Here is a 19,629-nt window from a genome sequence, read left to right on the forward strand (position 1 = left end):
GAAAGACACTCACTAAGGAATAAGGAATCTTAATCTAGTGCAACAGTTCTTGACCTGTCGGTCATGACCTCTTGGGGGTACACCCCCTTCATGGGGGTCAGATATTAGATATTCTTCGTATCATACATCTACATTATGATTCATAACAGAAGCAAAATTAAAGTTATGAAGTAGCCATGGGACTAATCTTACAGGTGGAGGTCACCTCAACATGAGGAACTGTATTAAAGGGTCGCAGCATTAGGAAGGTTGAGCACCACTGATTTAGTGAATAAATTTTAAGTGAAATTATTGCTAGTTATTTGTCTTACTTCATATACTAGGAACATATTAAATAAAAGGTTTTTAGGCATAACCATTTCCCCTACAGCAAATTATGGACTTGGAAATTAGTATGTTAGAAAGTAACACAGAAAACTGACTCTCCAAGCCTTCATCCTAACCTTGACCACTTCCCTAATGATTGCATAACTTCACTGACTATAATCTTCAGAAGTTGCCTCTAGAAAACCTCCTAGCTATTTAAACAGCATTCTCTGGTCCTGTGTATTTACATGGCTAATCACAGTACTCAAGGCACTAAAATCCAGTTCTTAAATACAACTTACTGATAAAAGGAATTTTGGATTAAAACTTATGAGCAGGTCTTCCTTGTGCCCCTTGTATAAATAAGAATCCTGCTGTTACATTGTTAAGGGAAACTTGAAAGCACTATATTTTAAAAGCTGAGCCTAATGGCACGGGTCCATAATCCCAGATACTGGGGAGCCTAAGACAGGAGGACTGAAAATATGAGGTCTCCCTGGGCTGCATATAGATTGAGTTCGAGGTCAGCCTGGGGCAGCTTAGTGAGTTGCCTCGAATGTCCTAGGCTCTTGGTTCACTCCAAAGTACCAGGAAAAAAAAAAACTATATTGAAATATACCACAACTATACATACACACACACAACCCACTACTGAGACAATGTCCAAGCCATACACAGTAACATCTTAGATAACTGAGCAGTAGGGTACAGAGAAGAGTGAGGTTGAGCCTATTCTGTGTGCCTTTTGGATGTATTATATACACATGCATTGCTTGTCTTCCTGGATGTATTATGCACATACTTACGTTTTTTAAACCTACAAGCAAAATTTTTCCACTTTGGTAAATACAATTTTATCTTTAAACGCTAACTCTTAAAGTGATTAAGAAGGCAAACTGTCAGTAGGTTCTTGTACTGTGCTGTAGAGGTCAGCGCTGTAGCTCCAGAGGGGAGGTCTAGCACGTGACCAGTTAGAGACTGTTCACTCACTGGACAAGATGGGTTTAAAGGATTTTTTTTTTATTCCAAAAATTCTAAAGCAGTTTAAATGCTTTACGGCACATAAACTTACAAAGAAGTGAATTTGCCTATGAGCCAAGATGTGCTTTCAAGATGATGTTATTTCTTGGTAGCTAATCTTCCTGTCTGGGCCTACCAGCAATGACTGAATGGACACATCATGGAAGATACGCGTCATCAGTTTCTCTCTTCAACAATGTCCTTGCAGAAAGGTCTCCTTTGCTCCTTCCAACTGGAGCGTCACAGCTGACGTGGAAGTAGCTGAGTGTGCCCAGTTTCTGAAACCCCTTGACATCTAACAGGCATGGAGAACGCATTCCTTTCAAAGCCTGTGGACTCCACCTCCCCACCACTGTGGGATCACAGCAACCAGCCCAGTGTGTCTCATCCACTATTTATCAAGCTCCTGTTGTGGAGGCCCATGCTGTGAAACTGCCCCTTGGAGGATCCTGTACCAAGGGACCATTAATTCTCTCATTCCAAAAGGAGCTGTACCAACCTCCCTTCTGCCTCCTTTTCCTTCTCTCCTTCCCTCCAGGGAACTGTCTCAAGGAAGAAGGGTAAAGAAGTTTCATCCATCCCCAGAGAAAGAAAAAACAAAAAACAAAAACAGCTGGCTTTTACAAACAGTTTTGTCTTGAGAGAAAAACAGGTTTGGAAAAATGCAGCTTCCTTTCAAAGGAACAAAGAGGGTTAATACATTATTCCTATTCTCAGTAAAAACTAATGTTTGATCATCTTAATTACCGCACCTACTAGTAAAAAGGCCAAGTTTGCTATCGGGCTTCTTTTCGTTATACTTCCAGAATGGAATACAATAAATGGTTTTCAAAGAAAGAAAAAAAAAGATGCCCTCATCAGAAGTAACAACCCAAACCTGCTAGGTGAAAACACTGACCTCCAATCAGACACTCCAGTGCGGATATCCCCCTCATAAATCCCGAACGGAACACATTTCTGGTCCTCCAAAGGCGACTCCGGCGCCTCTACAGTCTAGCGTCCACAGCCCCATCTGACATTTCCCTTGCACACAGCCACCACACAGTGATTTTCCTCCTGCCTATGTGTGCGCGTCAAAATTCACCTCCAACCCCTAATGTCCCAGATGGCTCCCACAAGCAGCAGACGCGCTGGGTAGGAACTTCGTCACCCAGGCGCTCGGCGCCCATGTGGGCTCTGAGCCCTCGGAAGGGGCATGGACCATCAAAAAAGCAGCCTGCCTCACCCAGGTCACGGTGTCCACTCCGTGGGAGCGCAGTGTCTCTTTTGCAGGACACAAGATGCTCTCACTGGGCGCAGCCTTCCCTCTGTGGGATATAGGGTCAGGGTCTCCCTCCTCGGAGTTCAGAGTATACTCTGCAGGGTTCCCTCCCTGTGCCCTTCCTCTGGGCGCCGTCTCGCCTCTGCGGAGCACATGGTCCCTTCTGCAGGGCACAAAGTCCCCATCCCCTGGTGCAGCTTCCTCTCCTCAGAGCACAGGGTTCCCACCCGCCAGCCCGAGCTTAACCTTCCTTCTGCTAGGCACTGGTCCCTTCTGCAGAATACAGAGCTCAACCTTTCCTCTACCAAGCAAATGGTCCCTTCAGCAGGGCACAGGGTCCCCATCCCCGGACACAGCTTCAGAGTGACACAGGGTGTCTCTTCTCAGGGCGCAGCTTCCCTTTTGCAGGGCACAGGTCCCCTCTCTAGGATACAGGGTCCCCATCCCCGGACGCAGCTTTCCTTCTGCAGGGCACAGGGTCCCCCTCCCGGTGTGCAGTGTCCCCTGTGCTGGGTAAAGGTCCCTTCCCGGGTTACAGGGTCCCCTCCCCGGAGTACAGGTCCCCTCCGCCCGGTACACCATTCCCCTCCCCGGGCGCAGTCTCATCTCTGATGGGCACAGGTCCCCTCCCTGGAGTACAGGGTCCTCTCCGCGGGCACAACCTCCTGTCCGAGAGGCGCACGGTCGGCTCGCCGCGGCGCAGCGCATCCCACGCGGACGCGGCGCCTCCAGGAGCGGACGAGCCGTCCTGGGCGCAGCCACCTCCCGCAGCGCAGCGCATCCAAGAGGACCGCGGCCCGCCCTCCGCGCGCCGCCCGGGATGCGCCAGGGACCCCGCAGCTCGCCGCGGGCTCGGGCCCGGCTCCATAGGGTCTGGGGTCGGTGGTCAGGTCCGCGGCCGCCGGCGCTGCGCGGCCTCAGCCACCTGCCCCGCGCTTACATAAACGCGGCCGCCCGCTTCCCCGCCGCCTTACCTTCGCTCACGCTGCGCCCGCGGGCTGCCGGCGTCTGGCTCTGGGCGCTGCGGCGGCCTCGGTTGGCCCCGCGGCCCCAGCTAGGAGCCCCTCGCCGCCGCCTCAGCCTCAGCTACCTCAGCCTCAGCCGCTGCCTCAGCCTCTGCCTCTAGCCTCGGCGCCGGCGGCTCCGCCCCCTCGGCTCGCCCCGCCCCAGCCGCCGCAGCCGCGCGCGCGTGCTCGCTTGCAGGGGTGGAGCCAGCGCCCGACGCTGACGTGCGCGCCTCCTGCCCGGAGCCGACGTCCGGACTCGCTCGCGGCGGCGGGAACCGCGAGGGTTAGCGGTTAGAACCAAAACAGGTCGTGCGTCGCTAGGGAGACTCGAAGCGGAAAGGAGCCTCTGACACGCACCGAGAAGATCGACGATCGACGGGGGCGGGGTTCTCGAACTCGCGGGCGGGAGCCTCGGATGGGACCTGAGAGGACAGGTGGGACCAAGGACCCTAGAGATCCTGTGGGATCTGGGAATGGGGCAGGGAAAATCAGAGAGAAGCCACCGAAGCGTGACTGTGACCGCCGCTTGAACACCTACTACACCTCGTACGTGGTACCCTGGCATCCCACAAGAATCGTCCCTGGGCCTTAGTCCAGTTTTGAGAGCTGGCCCTGGCCACTGACATCCACCTCCGTAGACCTTGAAAATAAATAGGGAGAGGAGCAGGGACGTGATTTTGTGAAGCAGGGTGTCTACTGTTGGTCACTAGAAATGATGGCCAGTTTTTAACCTAGACCCCAGGGTCAAGTTCAGGCTCTGCCACCTCTTAGACATACCAGATGTGTCTTGTGCTTGCATTGTCTGTTTCCACGTTTGTTTAAAAAGAGGTCTAGTAAAAGACGAGTGCAGGTAGGTAAAGTACTGTGTCGAGCATCCAAGATGTGGTCAACAACTTGTGTGGCCCCTCGCCAGACTGTCTTACCCTGGGGTGCTATGCCCAGAACGGGGCCTGGAGAGGTCCAGAATCGGAAGCATAAAACTGACCACAGGAGTAGTGTTGCAGCGGATCCACATCTGCTTCCATCACAAAAACATGTCCTTTGGACCAGCTAGTCACTCAATGAGTTCTTCAGCCTGCCTAAAAGGTGGGCACCAGGCAGTGTCTACGGGTGTACTTGTTGGCAAGTAAGTAGAGATCATCACTCTTGGAACGCCTACCAGGATGTCAAGCTTCACATACAAGTATGTGCACAAGGACAAATGTGTCTATTTCTGGGTATCACACTACCCCAGAACTTAGTACCTTAAAGTCATGTTTGTAAGTCTGATGATGAACAGCAGCTTTTATGCAGTGTTCAGCTGGTTTGGTTCATCTCTGCTTCATGGATGACCTCACTCCCTTATGTCATGTATTACCTACTGTTAGTAAGCTAGCTCTCGTTGCTTCTCATAATGGCTGTGGTTTGGCCACAAGAGAGCACGTTCCAGCCTTTCCATCCCCTGTGCACATCACCTGTGTTCCTGTGACTCATTGACTGAATTGAAGATGCTGATCTGACACAAGTACATATGAGAGACAGAGATCTGGACAAAGGAAGTATGCTCATCAGACATGGCCGCGTTGATAGATCTTTGGTTCATTGTGGATTGTTACAGCAAAAACAGAACTCTGCGGTTTCGTCCAGGATTAAGTGGAATGACCTTCTTTCTCTGCTGTGCACACTGCCAAAAAAACTAGCTTGAAGTGAAGATAACAGAGCACAGAAACAGAAGCTAGAAAATGACATTTTGACAGCCTCCAGGTATCTGCCTGGTGGTGTCATATGCATGGATGGGTTAATTGGCTAGAAAGATATCTTCATCTTCATAGTCTGGAAGTAGAACAGGTCAGGATGCCAGACAATAGCATAACTGGGAGGCAGTTCAATGTAAGGAGCGGGTATGTTGGACTTGAACTTTGCAAACCCACTATGACACATAGCTGTGAAACTGGACAGATCATTCCATCTATAGGAGAGATGTTGATCCAGCTGAAATCTGGTCCATCACTGGTGACCAGAAAGACTTGATGGCGGAGTCTTAGGAATCATAAAACATACAAATGTGAATTGGGATATATATATATATAATCAGTAGTTCAGGAGTCGCCCCACAAACCACATGACCACTGATTCAGTCAGGTTGGTTTATTGAACACACACCTAAAGACTGATCGACCAGGGCAACAGCTCAGGCTTGAAAGCTAAAAGCTGTGAGCTGGACATTTCGCAGGGCCAGTTTACAAAGGCTAAGCCCACAAAAACCACAATGAGCTCATACACAGGTGCTGGAAGTACTTGCCTGGTGGTCAGCCCTGACTCAAGCCATTTTAGACATAACAGCTCATACTGAATTTTAATTTGATGGGTCCTAAGTAAAGCTTATGGCTGTGGAATTTCTTAAAATTAACAAGCCTCATAACATACAAAACATAACAGGGTATGTGGTCTGGTCAGCATGACCCTGCTCTGAGTCAAATTATTTTTCTGCATCAATGACTACCAGGAATATTACAGCAACAATATGAAATAGCTGGCAAGCATGGAACAAAATGGCTATAGCTATGCTGGGGGCAAGCCTCAACAATATCCGTGTGTGTGTGTGTGTGTGTGTGTGTGTGTGTGTGTGTGTGTGTGTGTGGCTATATAGTTTATTGAAGGAAATAGGTCTGTGGTATTTGAGTGGTTCCTTTAGCATGAGTGAAGATGGTAGTGAGGGCACCCAGGATGGAGGAAAGAGTATTTTCACCTCAGGAATTAGAACTGCTGCCAGTGTTTCTGTGGAGTTATACTGACTACCTCCCTTGACTCTTACACCCTCCCTCAAATACCAGGAGGTGAAATAAATTGGATGATTAAACCACAGGGGATTGACAGATCTGTGGCCCACTTTTGTGCACTTCACAACCTAAGAAATTATTTTACAGTTAGCATTGTAATGAGGGGTGAAAATATGCAACGGGCTTATGTGATATACAAAGCTTAAAATATTCGCCATCTGGCCCATTATATTAAAAGAAAAATGAGCCAAGTAGGATCTACCTTTTGGAGTTGGGAGTTAGATCAGCCACCATCAAAGTGTGTGGGCTTCTAGGGAGGGAATAAGTAAACAGCAGCACTAGTAGTAAAGAGCAATGGCTGATGGGTACCAGCATCAGTGCTAACCCAGGGTCCCAGATTGGATGCAGAGAGCTTAAATCAGGTGGGACTGCAAGGAGTTGTTTTGGGAAATAGCTGTCAGTAAGACAAAGAGGGATGGACTGACTGCCACAGCCTGAGGGGGAAACTCACAAGAAGGACTGCCATCTGGTGCTGGGGAAGATGATCTTAAGGTAAGTGTTGCAGTGGGAGTGGCAGTGGAGGGGGGAGATAGAGGCCCTTTAGGCTCTGTTGAGTGTGCAAGTCTATCAGATGCTCAAACAGTATCAGGAAGGCAGATAGCAACACAAGAGAGTCAGAAGGAGGACATCCATGTAAGACCCAAGGAGGTAGAAGAGGTCACCAACCACCTAAAGAGAGTGGAGAGAGGAGAAAAAAGAAGCTAGGACAAAGGAGGACCCCAGAAATAAGCCAACAAAAGAAAAGATGAAAACCCATTGGATTTGAAAACAGGAGGTTAGAGTGACCTTGAAGATTCAGCCGTGTGTTGGGGGTGCTATTATCTACAAAGAGAAAAACTTCAAATCCCATGCCCCATTTTCTTTTCTTAAGTTTTATTTTTGTGGTGCAGATCAAACCCTGGGACCCATGGAGCATTCTACCACTGAATCACTCTCTGACTTCAAAACCTAAGAAGAATAACAAGTATAGACTAACTTCGCTAATAAAATCCAAAATTATTACAGAGCCAGAGGAAAGCACTCAGCAAACCAAACTCCAGCCACAAACAATGGCTTTGTTCAATTTCATATTACATGTTCAAATTACATATTTTCCCAAACCATGACTTTGTGTTCACATGTTTACATTTACTAATCATATCAAAACATGGGGCAGCATTGTATCATCTCGGGAACTTCAGAGAAGGATTTTTGAGAAGCCAACCTTGGATCAGGCCCATAGTGCTAGCATTAAATAGGCCAAGGCAGGAGGATCAATTCAAGGCTGAGGATAGCATGAGCTACAGAATAAAACTGTGGTGAGAATACAAAGCTAATAAAATCCAGCATTGTTTCTGTTTGGAGAAACACTCTTAGAAAAAGTAGGGCCAAGCGTGGTGGCCCACGCCTTTAATCCCAGCACTTGGGAAGCAGAGGCAGGTGAATTTCTGAGTTCGAGGCCAGCCTGGTCTTACAAAGTGAGTTCCAGGACAGCCAGGGCTACACAGAGAAGCCCTGTTTCGAAAAACCAAAAAAAGAAAAAGAAAAAAGAAGAGAAAAGAAAAAAGAGAAAAAGTAAGAAGAGAGCTTCCTCGGTTCCAGGAAAGCTATATTAAGACTAAGCAGTGGTTCTCAAACTGTGGATCAAAATTCCAAAAGAGCCTTTCACAGGGACCACCTAAGACCATCAGAAAACACAGATATTTGCATTATGATTCATAACAGTAGCAAAATTACAGTTAAGTGGCAGTGAAATAATTTTATAGTTGGAGGTCACCACAATATGAGGGTCACAGCATTAGGAAGGCTGAGAACCACTGCTCTAAAGGAAGAAATTGATAGAATGAATGTATGTTACTGTCTGGGTTTGTTTTCTGCTGCTGTGATAAAAACCATGACCAAAAGCAACATAGGAGAAGATTATACTTTCAGCTTATACTTCTGGGTTTACATTCTATCACGAAGGGAAATCAGGGCAGGAACTGAAGCAGAAACCATAGTGGAATGCTACTTACTGACTTGCTCTGTGCTGTATAGCTTCCATTTTTATACAGCTCAGGACCCCTGCCTAGGGATGGTAGCTCTGACAGTTGGGCTGGCCCCTCCTATAGAAATTAGCAATCATGGTCACAGACATGCTTACAGGTCAATGGGATTGTGACAATTCTTCCATTGAGATTCCCTCTTTCCAAGTAATTCTAGATTATGTTAAGTTGAACAGAAAATAATTCAAACCAAGACAATTACAAGGGCAATTCATTAAACTCACATACTATATACTGGCAGGTCCAATAGTGGCTGGTTGCACACTGGAAAAGCCGAGAACCTGCTTATTTCCATGAGGCCTTTTGTGACAATTATGGAATTTTGGTTTCTTTAAACACAGAAACTGTATAAGAATATGTTTTCATTTTAATCTCAGGTGTGGGTATATGAGGCTGCTTCAGGCTGTCTGCAGAAAGCTTGACTATGCAAAGCCTCGTGCCCTAGCAGAAGCATGATTTTGCCAGCTGCAGATAGTTTCTGCAATTGTGTGACATTTGGAATTCTGGGAACTTTTCAGCGAATATATAAATGCTAGAGCCCCAGTAAATGGGGTGGGTGGTTGTTGGTCATTCAGGGAGGCAGGTTGTGGTTTGTTAGTAGTCCAGATTGTTAGTGGTCATGTTCAAAGAAGAAAGAAAGATTCAGGGATCTCTATCTCCCCTGTATCCTTCTATCCTGTTTAGCCATAGGAGGTGAAATGGTGGGACAGGGATAAAAGGTGGGCAGCTACAGTATACTTAGAAATAATAATAAATAAATCTTTAAAATAAGGGGGGGGGGGGTACAGGGGAAAAATTCCTGAATAGAACAGCAATGGCTTGTGCTGTAAGATCGAGAATCGATAAATGGGACCTCATAAAGTTGCAAAGCTTCTGCAAGGCAAAAGACACTGTCAATAAGACAAAAAGGGGCTGGTGAGATGGCTCAGTGAGTAAGAGCACCCCACTGCTCTTCCGAAGGTCCAGAGTTCAAATCCCAGCAACCACATGGTGGCTCACAACCATCTGACTCCCTCTTCTGGTGTATCTGAAGACAGCTACAGTGTACTTACATATAATAAATAAATTTATATAAAAAAAATAAGACAAAAAGACCACCAACAGATTGGGAAAGGGGACTAATATCCAATATATATAAAGAACTCAAGAAGGTGGACTCCAGAAAATCAAATAACCCCATTAAAAAAATGGGGCTCAGAGCTGAACAAAGAATTCTCACCTGAGGAATACCGAATGGCAGAGAAGCACCTGAAAAAATGTTCAACATCCTTAATCATCAGGGAAATGCAAATCAAAATAACCCTGAGATTCCACCTCACACCAATCAGAATGGCTAAGATCAAAAATTCAGGTGACAGCAGATGCTGGCGAGGATGTGGAGAAAGAGGAACACTCCTCCATTGTTGGTGGGATTGCAAGCTGTGGCCTCCCTTCCCCCAGCCTGGAACCTGCTTGCTCAAGGGTGGAGCTACCTGCTCATTCGTCCTGCCATGCCTACTGCTGGACCCTGCCTTTGCTGCCTGGAGGCACACACGTGTTCGTCCTGCTACTGGACCCTGAGTTACTTGGCGGGATATTGGGTTCCCTCCCCCTTCCTTTATAACTGAGTGTCTGGAAATAGTAAAATTGAGCTTTGATCAGAATGTTGTCTTAGCTCCATTCATTCTTCCGCCCCGTCTAGATTCCTCTTTTCAGCTCGAACTGCCATTCTCAGTTGAACCGTTCGTGTTGTGGACTGCGGGCAGGCCGCAACAGTTGGCGCCCGAACAGGGACCTGAAGAATGGCAGAGGGATGCTAAGAGAAACGACTGCTGTGTGGAGCTCCACAAGAAAGGAAAGGATCTTCGTATCGGAGCATCGGAGCAACGGACAGGTACACATGCTAGCGCTAGCCTAAAATTTCAGTTTTGTAAAGTGTTGCTGAGGATGCGGTAGGATACGAATCAAGTTTGAATCAGTGCTAACCCAACACTGTTTCTGCTTGGGTCAGCAGCTCGTTAATCGGAACTAGATACGGAGACAGGCGGTGTGCTGCAGCTTTTTAGAAAGCTGCTTAGGTGGAAGAAGGAAGGGTTTAAAGTCATGGATCAGGCGGTTGTTTTTAGTTTTCAGGAGTTGTTTCAGGCCAGAGGAGTAAGGCTTGAAGTACAATTAGTAAGAAACTTTTTAGATAAGATAGATAGCTGTTGTCCATGGTTCAAGGAAGAAGAAATGATAGATTGTGGAACCTGGGAGAAAGTTGGTGAGGCCTTGAATATCGCTCAGACAGATAATTTTACCCTAGGCCTCTGGGCGCTTGTAAATGATGCTATAAAAGATGCAACTTCTCCAGGACTAAATTGCCCTCAGGCGGAGCTTGTGGTATCTCAGGAGGAGTGCCTATCAGAGAAGGCCTCCTCAGAAAAAGATCTTCTTAACTCAAAAATTGATAAATGTGGAAACTCTGATGATGGACTGAATTTTAACAAAAATCACTCAGATAGAGGAATTGCCCATTACCTTAAGATATCTTATTAATGATCAACAGGTTATCGTAGAGACTCCTGGTCTCTCGGCTCAGCTAGCCGAATTAACAGCAGTGCTAAAGGTCTTTCAGTCTGTACATGAGGCTTTTAATATCTTTACTGACAGTTTATATGTTGCTCAGTCAGTACCCTTATTAGAAACCTGTGGTACGTTTAACTTCAATACGCCATCAGGATCCTTATTTTCAGAATTGCAAAACATCATTCTTGCCCGGAAAAATCCGTTTTATATTGGCCATATACGGTCTCACTCTGGTCTTCCTGAGCCTCTGGCCGAAGGTAATGATCGCATTGACAGAGCTCTAATAGGAGAAGCTTTAGTTTCGAATCCTGTTGCTCTGGCCCAACGTGATCATGAAAGGTTTCACCTCTCTAGCCATACCCTAAGGCTCCGACATAAGATCACTAAGGAGCAAGCAAGAATGATTGTAAAACAATGTCCTAAATGTATTACATTATCTCCAGTGCCACATCTAGGAGTCAATCCTAGAGGCCTTATGCCTAATCATATTTGGCAAATGGATATAACCCATTATGCAGAATTTGGAAAACTAAAATATATACATGTTTGCATTGATACCTGTTCAGGATTTCTCTTTGCTTCTCTGCATACAGGGGAGGCTTCAAAAAACGTAATTGATCATTGCCTGCAAGCCTTTAATACCATGGGGTTGCCTAAGCTTATTAAGACAGATAACAGGCCATCTTATTCTAGTAAAAACTTTATTGCATTCTGTAAAGAATTCGGTATCAAACATAAAACTGGAATTCCTTACAACCCCATGGGACAAGGAATAGTTGAACGTGCTCATAGCACCTTAAAGAATTGGCTTTTTAAAACAAAAGAGGGGCATCTATATCCCCCAAGGTCACCAAAGGCTCATCTTGCCTTCACCTTATTTGTCCTAAACTTTTTGCAAACTGACATTAAAGGTCAGTCTGCAGCGGAACGCCACTGGCACCCAGTTACTTCTAATTCTTATGCATTGGTAAAATGGAAGGACGCCCTGACTAATGAATGGAAGGGTCCGGATCCAGTTCTAATCTGGGGAAGAGGCTCGGTTTGTGTTTTTTCACGAGATGAAGATGGAGCACGGTGGCTACCAGAGAGATTAATTCGTCAGGTAAACACAGATTCTGTCTCTTCTCGTAAGTATCATTCTAAAGACTAAAATTCCTCTTGTGCTTAAAACTCAGCTGGGAGTGGAAACTCCCAGAAACGCTGTTTTCCTCTGAGCCAAATCCCCCACAGGAGGCCAAAAACTAGCTTTAGCTTTACAATTTGCATCTAAATAAAGTACCTTGACTTCTCCAAAAAGAAAATTTACATTGCTACCCTCTCATTGTTTAGATTTCTTTCTTTTCTCAAGCAGGTCAATCCACATTCTCCAGTTCTCCGCCCCTAAGAGCAAACAGGTGGTACTGCTAATCTCCCTTCCAAGGACATCCCAGCATGTGGCTTTCAGTCTGAGATAGGATTTAGATTTACCAGGAGAGCTAGGGAAGTAGAAATTTTATATATTTACAGAGATTAGTTCTTATTTTGATAGAGATGGGCTTAGTCCCTTAGCTGGCCTCTGGCTTTTCACCCTTGCTGTTACTGCAAGGTGTCCTTGGTTCCTCAGGCTAGGGAATAACAGGGATGAAGAGGAAAGACCTCCAGCTCCTATTTTAACCACAATCCATGGTGTTAATAATGACATAATTCTTGTCTAGGCTTTGCTAGATCTGAGGTTGACAAGTCTCATATAGAGACCGCGCATCGCTCAGAACTGCACTACTGATTCATAATCATATGAATACAGTATGGGTACCGCTTGGCGCAGGAGATTACTGCGGGGGAAGGTCCAGCTTGACCGTTTCTGAGTTCCCTGTGCGACACACCTGATTTGAAGGAGGTTGGTATCTGATTCCAGCTAAAAACCAAAAATACCTAAGGCTCTGCCTCCCCTCCCCAAAAGATACCAAGAGCCACAGATGTGAGTTGTTATAAAGCTCACGGGAGGAATCAGGTCAATGTCCACCAAAGTCAAGGTTAAAGGCCCACTCATCTATGGATGAAAAAAATCATTTGATCACCTCTGTTAAGCATTGCCTATTTAAACTTAATTAATAGGGGGGGGGAGAGAGGTTGGAGACCTTACTGTCGAAAGGGCAAGCCCTTCACTGCCTCCCACCCAAATAAAAAAGCCAACTGGCCTTGTACTAGGAGCCAGCCAGTCTTACCCCTTCTCCCTGTTTCCCTGCCTGTCACCCAAAATTGCGGAGGATTATCAGCTCAGTGTTATTCTAAATTTGTTTAGTTAAACTCAGCCAGGGTTCCAACGCCCTACTTAAAATGCAAACAGGTAGTTACCTATTCAGCACTAATTAGCATTATAAAGTCAGAGCCAATTCTGTTAGTGGTTTACTAGGATAATAAAGACAGTCTTAGCCAAATACAGTTTACCATTAGAAAAGTTAGGGAATCCCACGGAAACAGGTTTTTTCTTTAGTCCTAAGAACTAAGGCAGAACTATTGAACATAAATAATTTTTCTGCCTCAGGCCAGCCCTTTTTTTGTTTGTTTGTTTGTTTTGTTAACTAATGGGAGGAGATGTGGCCTCCCTTCCCCCAGCCTGGAACCTGCTTGCTCAAGGGTGGAGCTACCTGCTCATTCGTCCTGCCATGCCTACTGCTGGACCCTGCCTTTGCTGCCTGGAGGCACACACGTGTTCGTCCTGCTACTGGACCCTGAGTTACTTGGCGGGATATTGGGTTCCCTCCCCCTTCCTTTATAACTGAGTGTCTGGAAATAGTAAAATTGAGCTTTGATCAGAATGTTGTCTTAGCTCCATTCATTCTTCCGCCCCGTCTAGATTCCTCTCTTTTCAGCTCGAACTGCCATTCTCAGTTGAACCGTTCGTGTTGTGGACTGCGGGCAGGCCGCAACAGCAAGCTTGTACAACCACTCTGGAAATCATTCTGGCGGTTCCTCAGAAAATTGGACATAGTACTACCAGAGGATCCCGCAATGCCTCTCCTGGGCATATATCCAGAAGATGTCCCAACCGGTAAGAAGGACACATGCTCCACTATGTTCATAGCAGCCTTATTTATAATAGCCAGAAGCTGGAAAGAACCCAGATGCCCCTCAACAGAGGAATGGATACAGAAAATGTGGTACATTTACACAATGGAGTACTACTCAGCTATTAAAAAGAATGAATTTATGAAATTCCTAGGCAAATGGATGGACCTGGAAGGCATCATCCTGAGTGAGGTAACCCAATCACAAAGGAACTCACACAATATGTACTCACTGATAAGTGGATATTAGCCCAGAAACTTAGAATACCCAAGATATAAGATACAATTTGCTAAACGCATGAAACTCAAGAAGTACGAAGACCAAAGTGTGGACACTTTGCCCCTTCTTAGAATTGGGAACAAAACACCCATGGAAGGAGTTACAGAGACAAAATTTGGAGCTGTGACGAAAGGATGGACCATCTAGTGATTGCCATATCCAGGGATCCATCCCATAATCAGCTTCCAAACGGTGATACCATTGCATACACTAGCAAGATCTTGCTGAAAGGACCCAGATATAGCTGTCTCTTGTGAGACTATGCCAGGGCCTAGCAAACACAGAAGTGGATGCTCACAGTCAGCTATTGGATGGATCACAGGTCCCCCAATGGAGGAGCTAGAGAAAGTACCCAAGGAGCTAAAGGGAACTGCAACCCTATAGGTGGAACAACAATATGAACTAACCAGTACCCCGGAGCTCTTGTCTCTAGCTGCATATGTATCAAAAGATGGCCTAGTCAGCCATCACTGGAAAGAGAGGCCCATTGGACATGCAAACTTTATAAGCTCCAGTACAGGGGAACGCCAGGACCAAAAAGGGGGGGTGGGTGGGTAGGGGAGTGGGGGTGTGGGTATGGGGGACTTTTGGGATAGCATTGGAAATGTAAATGAGGAAAATACCTAATAAAAATTTTTAAAAAACAGTGGGGAAAAAGAAGAACCCAAAAAGTAGCAAAGACCAGCTATAACCAAAGAAGAAATGAGAGAAAGAAATTAGACTCAAGGATCTCTAATCTCTCTCTTTCCTCCTGTATCATTCTTTCCCTCCTATGTAGTAGGGGGTGCAACCAGAGGGATAAGGGGTGGGGGGGAAAAAGCCACAAAGTAGCAAAGACCAACTACAACTGTATCCTCAGAGGTCTCAATTTGTCACTGACAGCATGAAGGATTCCCAGAGAGCCACTAACCTTAAGTCCACATTGGAAGGCAGAAGATGGGTTCTGACAAAAGTGAAGGGTGGCAACCGCGACATCTCAAGGAGCAAAGGAGCAATAAGTCTTCTCTCTGGCCTCCTTACATCTGGGCTGCCGCCAAAAGGGTCCTACATTTGAGTAAGATCACCCCCACACACACAAATCTTTCTAAGAAATGCCCTTACAGACCCACTCAGAGGCATCACTCTCAGTTTATTCCACTCTAAGCTGACAACCAAGATGAACCACCACAAAAGCCATCTATGAAAACACGTGAAACAAACTCATAATGCCAAGACGATTCTCTGAATTAGATGCAAGATGGGAATAAATGCTGCTCTTCCCACCACTCTCTGCAACTACCAGACATGTTGAGTCAATTAATAAGAAGACAATATTACAGAGTTTAAAATTGGCACGCACCACCCAAACATGATTTTCTACGAATCAGCAGCAAACATGTACCGTAAGGTCTGATTTGAGGAGACTGGAGAGACAGTTCAGAGTACTTGTTGCTCATGCAGAGGACTTGGGTTTGAGTCCCTACACCCACATGGTGGCTCACAAACATCTGTAACTCCAGTTCTAGGGAATTCAACACTCTCTTCCGACCTTCACAGGCACAGAACATGCTTACGATGAGCATACACATACACAGGCAAACAGGCATAAAATAAAAATAGTATTTTTAATTTATTTTTTACACTCCATATTCCATTCCCCACCCCCATCCACCCTCTGACTGCTCCATATCCCACACCTCCTCTCTACCCCATCTCCATGTGGATGCCTCCACCCTCCACCCCACCTGACCTCTAAACTCCCTGCGGCCTCCAGTCTCTTGAGGGTTAGGTGCATCTTCTCTGAAGGAACACAGACCTGGAAGTCCTCTACTGTATGTGTGTTAGGAGCCTCATATCAGCTGGCACATGCTGTCTGTTTTGTGGTCCCGTGTTTGAGAGATCTCGGGGATCCAGATTAATTGAGACTGTTGGTCCTCCTACAGGATCGCCCTTTTCCTCAACTTCTTTCAGCCTTCCCTCTTTCAGCCTTCCCTGATTCAACAACAGGGATCAGCTGCTTCTGTCCATTGGTTGGGTGCAAATATCTGCATCTGACTCTTTCAGATGCTTGTTGGGTCTTCCGGAGGGCAGTCATGCTAGGTCCCTTTTTGTGAGCACTCCATAGCCTCAGTAATAGTGTCAGGCCTGAGGACCTCCCCTTGAGCTAGTTCCTACTTTAGGCTTGTCACTGGATCTTCTTTTCCTCAGGCTCCCTCTCCATTTCCATCCCTGTAATTCTTTCAGACAGGAATAATTATGGGTCAGAGATGTGACTGTGGGATGGCAACCCCATCCCTCACTTGATGTCCTGTCTTCCTGCTGGAGGTGGGCTCTATAAGTTCCCTCTCCCAACTATCAGGCGTTTCATCTAAGGTCCCTCTCTTTGAGTCCTGGGAGTCTCTCACCTCCCAGGAAATTTAATTTTTAAAGTTTAGTTTTCTTATGTGTCTCTGTGTGTGTGAGTGACCCAGGTGGAGGCTAGGAACTAAACTCTAGTCCTCTGCAAGAGAAGCAGTTGCTTTTATCCACTGAGCCATCTTTCCAGCCTCACCAGATAAATAGTCCAACGTGTGTGTGTGTGTGTGTGTGTGTGTAAATTTCCAGAAAAACATCACTTTATAATAACTACAAAAGTATGAATTAAAAATAAACCTAAACAGTACATGATCTTTGAGAAGAAAAGACACTGTTTAAGGAATCAATGAAAGTAAATGTATAGCCACACATTGTGTTCATGGCTAAGATGTCAATCTCAGAGTCACAGGGATCCTAAATACTCTACCATGGGTTCCATGCCGTTTGACTGGTTCTAAATATAATGGGTTGGCCTGACATTGTTTGTATTCTAATGTTAATATTGGGCCCCTAAGACTGGTTGCCGCAGAAAGATGCCAACAGCTAATAGCTAAGCAGAAAAGACATAGGTGAGGCTTAGGTTTGGCAGGCTTGGGGTCAAAGGAGAACCATGAGGGGAAGAAGAAGGTGAGGAGGAGGAAGGAGAAGCTGCCATGGGTTAGGATTCAAGAGAATAGTGGCCCTGAGGGCTGGCCAGTTGGAGTGAAGAGAAGCCAAGATGAAACATAGTAACAACTCAGGGTTATTAGTAGGCAAGGAGATTCCAATAACAGAGGGTAGACAACTGCCAAGCGCTTGCACTGTTTAAGACTTACTGTACAAGGTTGTGTGTCTTTTATCCAGGAACTAAATGATCTAAGGTGAGGTGGTAACCTCAGGTTGGGATTAAATACTTTCTACAGCATCTGAGATATGTAATGGGAGGCTGAGACTCTAGACTAGCCAAGGCACTTCTGAAGAAGAAAATAAAGCCAGGGATCTGTATGTCCCCTAACAAGGGGGACCACACAGTTACAGTAATGGCCTTAGTGCAGCAGTGGACATAGTGACAACAAAAATCAGCATGCACATAGGACAAGGTGTCAGAGGCCAGTGGTGAACGGATGACCATTAAGTGATGCTTGGCCATGTGTCCCTGGAGGGGAAACAGAATTAGAAACAACTTAACACTATGTATAAGAATCAGCTCTAGAAGCCAGGCAGTGGTGGTGCACGCCTTTAATCCCAGCACTTGGGAGGCAGAGGCAGGTGGATTTCTGAGTTCGAGGCTAGCCTGGTCTACAAAGTGAGTTCCAGGACAGCCAGGGCTACACAGAGAAACCCTGTCTCAAACAAACAAACAAAAACCAAAACAAACAAACAAGAAAAAAGACCCCCCCCCAAAAAAAATAATCAGCTCCAGGTGAGGTCATCTCTCTATTACTGGTGAGGTGGGATTTCTTTACATACATGTTTTCTTTTTGTAAAGTGTTTTATCTTTTATACATTTTTATTAAGCTGTTGGCTTTTATCATACTTATAATCGTACTTATAGTTTTGTGGTTTTTTTTTTAACATTTCTGCCTAAGACATACTGGTCTGCAAAATAAAAAACTGCCACTGCCAGGGCCCTGTGTTGCCAAACAGTAATTATAAGGAAACCGACCCGATAGACACCACAGCTTTTTCTCTGTAAACTGAGTACAGCAGCGGTTTAAAACAAGGAATGTCAGGTTGATGGTGATGCTGTTGTTGAATTAGATGCAACATTCAGCTTCTTACACTACATTAAAATAAAGGATCTGGACCAGACAGGATGATTTTAGGTTTGCTTGTTTGTTTGTTTGTTTGTTTGTTGACTATTTGTCTGTCTATTCTTGAGACAGGGTCTCACTTTGTAGCCCTGGTTAGTCTGGAACTCACTATGTAGAACCAGCTGTCCTTTAACTCATGGAGATCAGCTGCCTCTGCTTCCTGGGTGCTGGGATTAAAGGTGCACACTACCACCTTGTCCTGTTTTAGTTCTTGTAATTACCATGCTAGCGGTCTTTCTTGAGACACAGAGATAACTAGCAACTGAAGAGGGCAGCTCGCACTTATGCTTCCTCTTGCCTCTTCTATGAGCTGTTCTCAAGTTGGCCCGAGGGATACTAGACTCTCAGTTAGTGGGTAAAGCCTCTTGGGACACCCACCATTCAGTATGTGCACAGTCTCAATCAATGGTTTTAACTTAGGACTTAGGGGTTCAAACCATCTGTTGTATGCAAACCATTGGCCATTAAGGCTACAGATGGTACTCTAGAAAGTATAGTCTGTGTGTATCTTTTGTGCATTCTCACTGGGACATAACACACAGAATAAATAGTACACGTGTGTTGATAAATCAGCCTGAAGTGTACACACATGTGCAAACTGCCAAAGGCAAAAAGCAGACATGACCACCATTCCCAGAAGCCAGTGTGTACCACCCAACACCCCTGAGTCTGTGTCCCCAAGATAACCTTGCCCTGATTCCAGCCCATGGGTTAGTGATGCCGTTTTTACCCTTATATGAATAGGACCACACAATAAATGCCCTTCTGTGCCTTGCTCCTTGCACTTAATTCTGCCTGAGAGCCAATTTCCCTAATGTAACAACTCTGGATGGTTACCTTGTAGCCAGGTCACATTCAGCTTCTGGAAACAAGGTCTTCACCTGCCACTGATGAGACTTAGTTTGATGCCTGCTTTTACTGTTACTTCTAATGCTCCTATGAATGCCTCTGGACATACATTCCCATGCTCCACCTTCGCATCACAGGAGGCAGGAACCCTTTGCTCCCATAGGCAGTGCCCTTTTCCCACGTGTTTTCTGGGGGGGGGGGCACGGGGAATGAGGAACAGACTGCTGGCCACTTTTTGTTGCATATGACCTGCCCATTGTCTACTGCACTTCTCTGACAGCCACAGGGCTGAGCATGTTGATGCTCTGAGACCTTCACGTGTGCATACATTTTGTTGAAGGG

General features: G+C 45.8%; 1 protein-coding gene across 5 annotated transcripts in view; it reads right to left on the reverse strand.

Moving 5' to 3' along the window:
- The window catches only part of Adarb1 (adenosine deaminase RNA specific B1), a 130,446-nt gene extending 126,709 nt beyond the window's left edge, over positions 1 to 3,737 (reverse strand). For 4 of the 5 annotated variants that reach the window (XM_085842908.1, XM_085842910.1, XM_029482427.2 and 1 more), the window contains exon 1: positions 3,562 to 3,736. The gene's annotated coding sequence lies outside the window, so the exon portion shown is untranslated. Of the gene's footprint in view, positions 1 to 3,561 lie in introns of all 5 variants that reach the window. The other variant, XM_029482425.2, reaches the window with a different exon arrangement.
- Between the last annotated feature and the right edge of the window lie 15,892 nt (positions 3,738 to 19,629).

This window comes from Mus caroli, unplaced genomic scaffold (genome assembly GCF_978045245.1).
Source record: "Mus caroli unplaced genomic scaffold, Mus_caroli_1 scaffold_9, whole genome shotgun sequence".
In the NCBI taxonomy this organism is placed as follows: domain Eukaryota; kingdom Metazoa; phylum Chordata; class Mammalia; order Rodentia; family Muridae; genus Mus; species Mus caroli.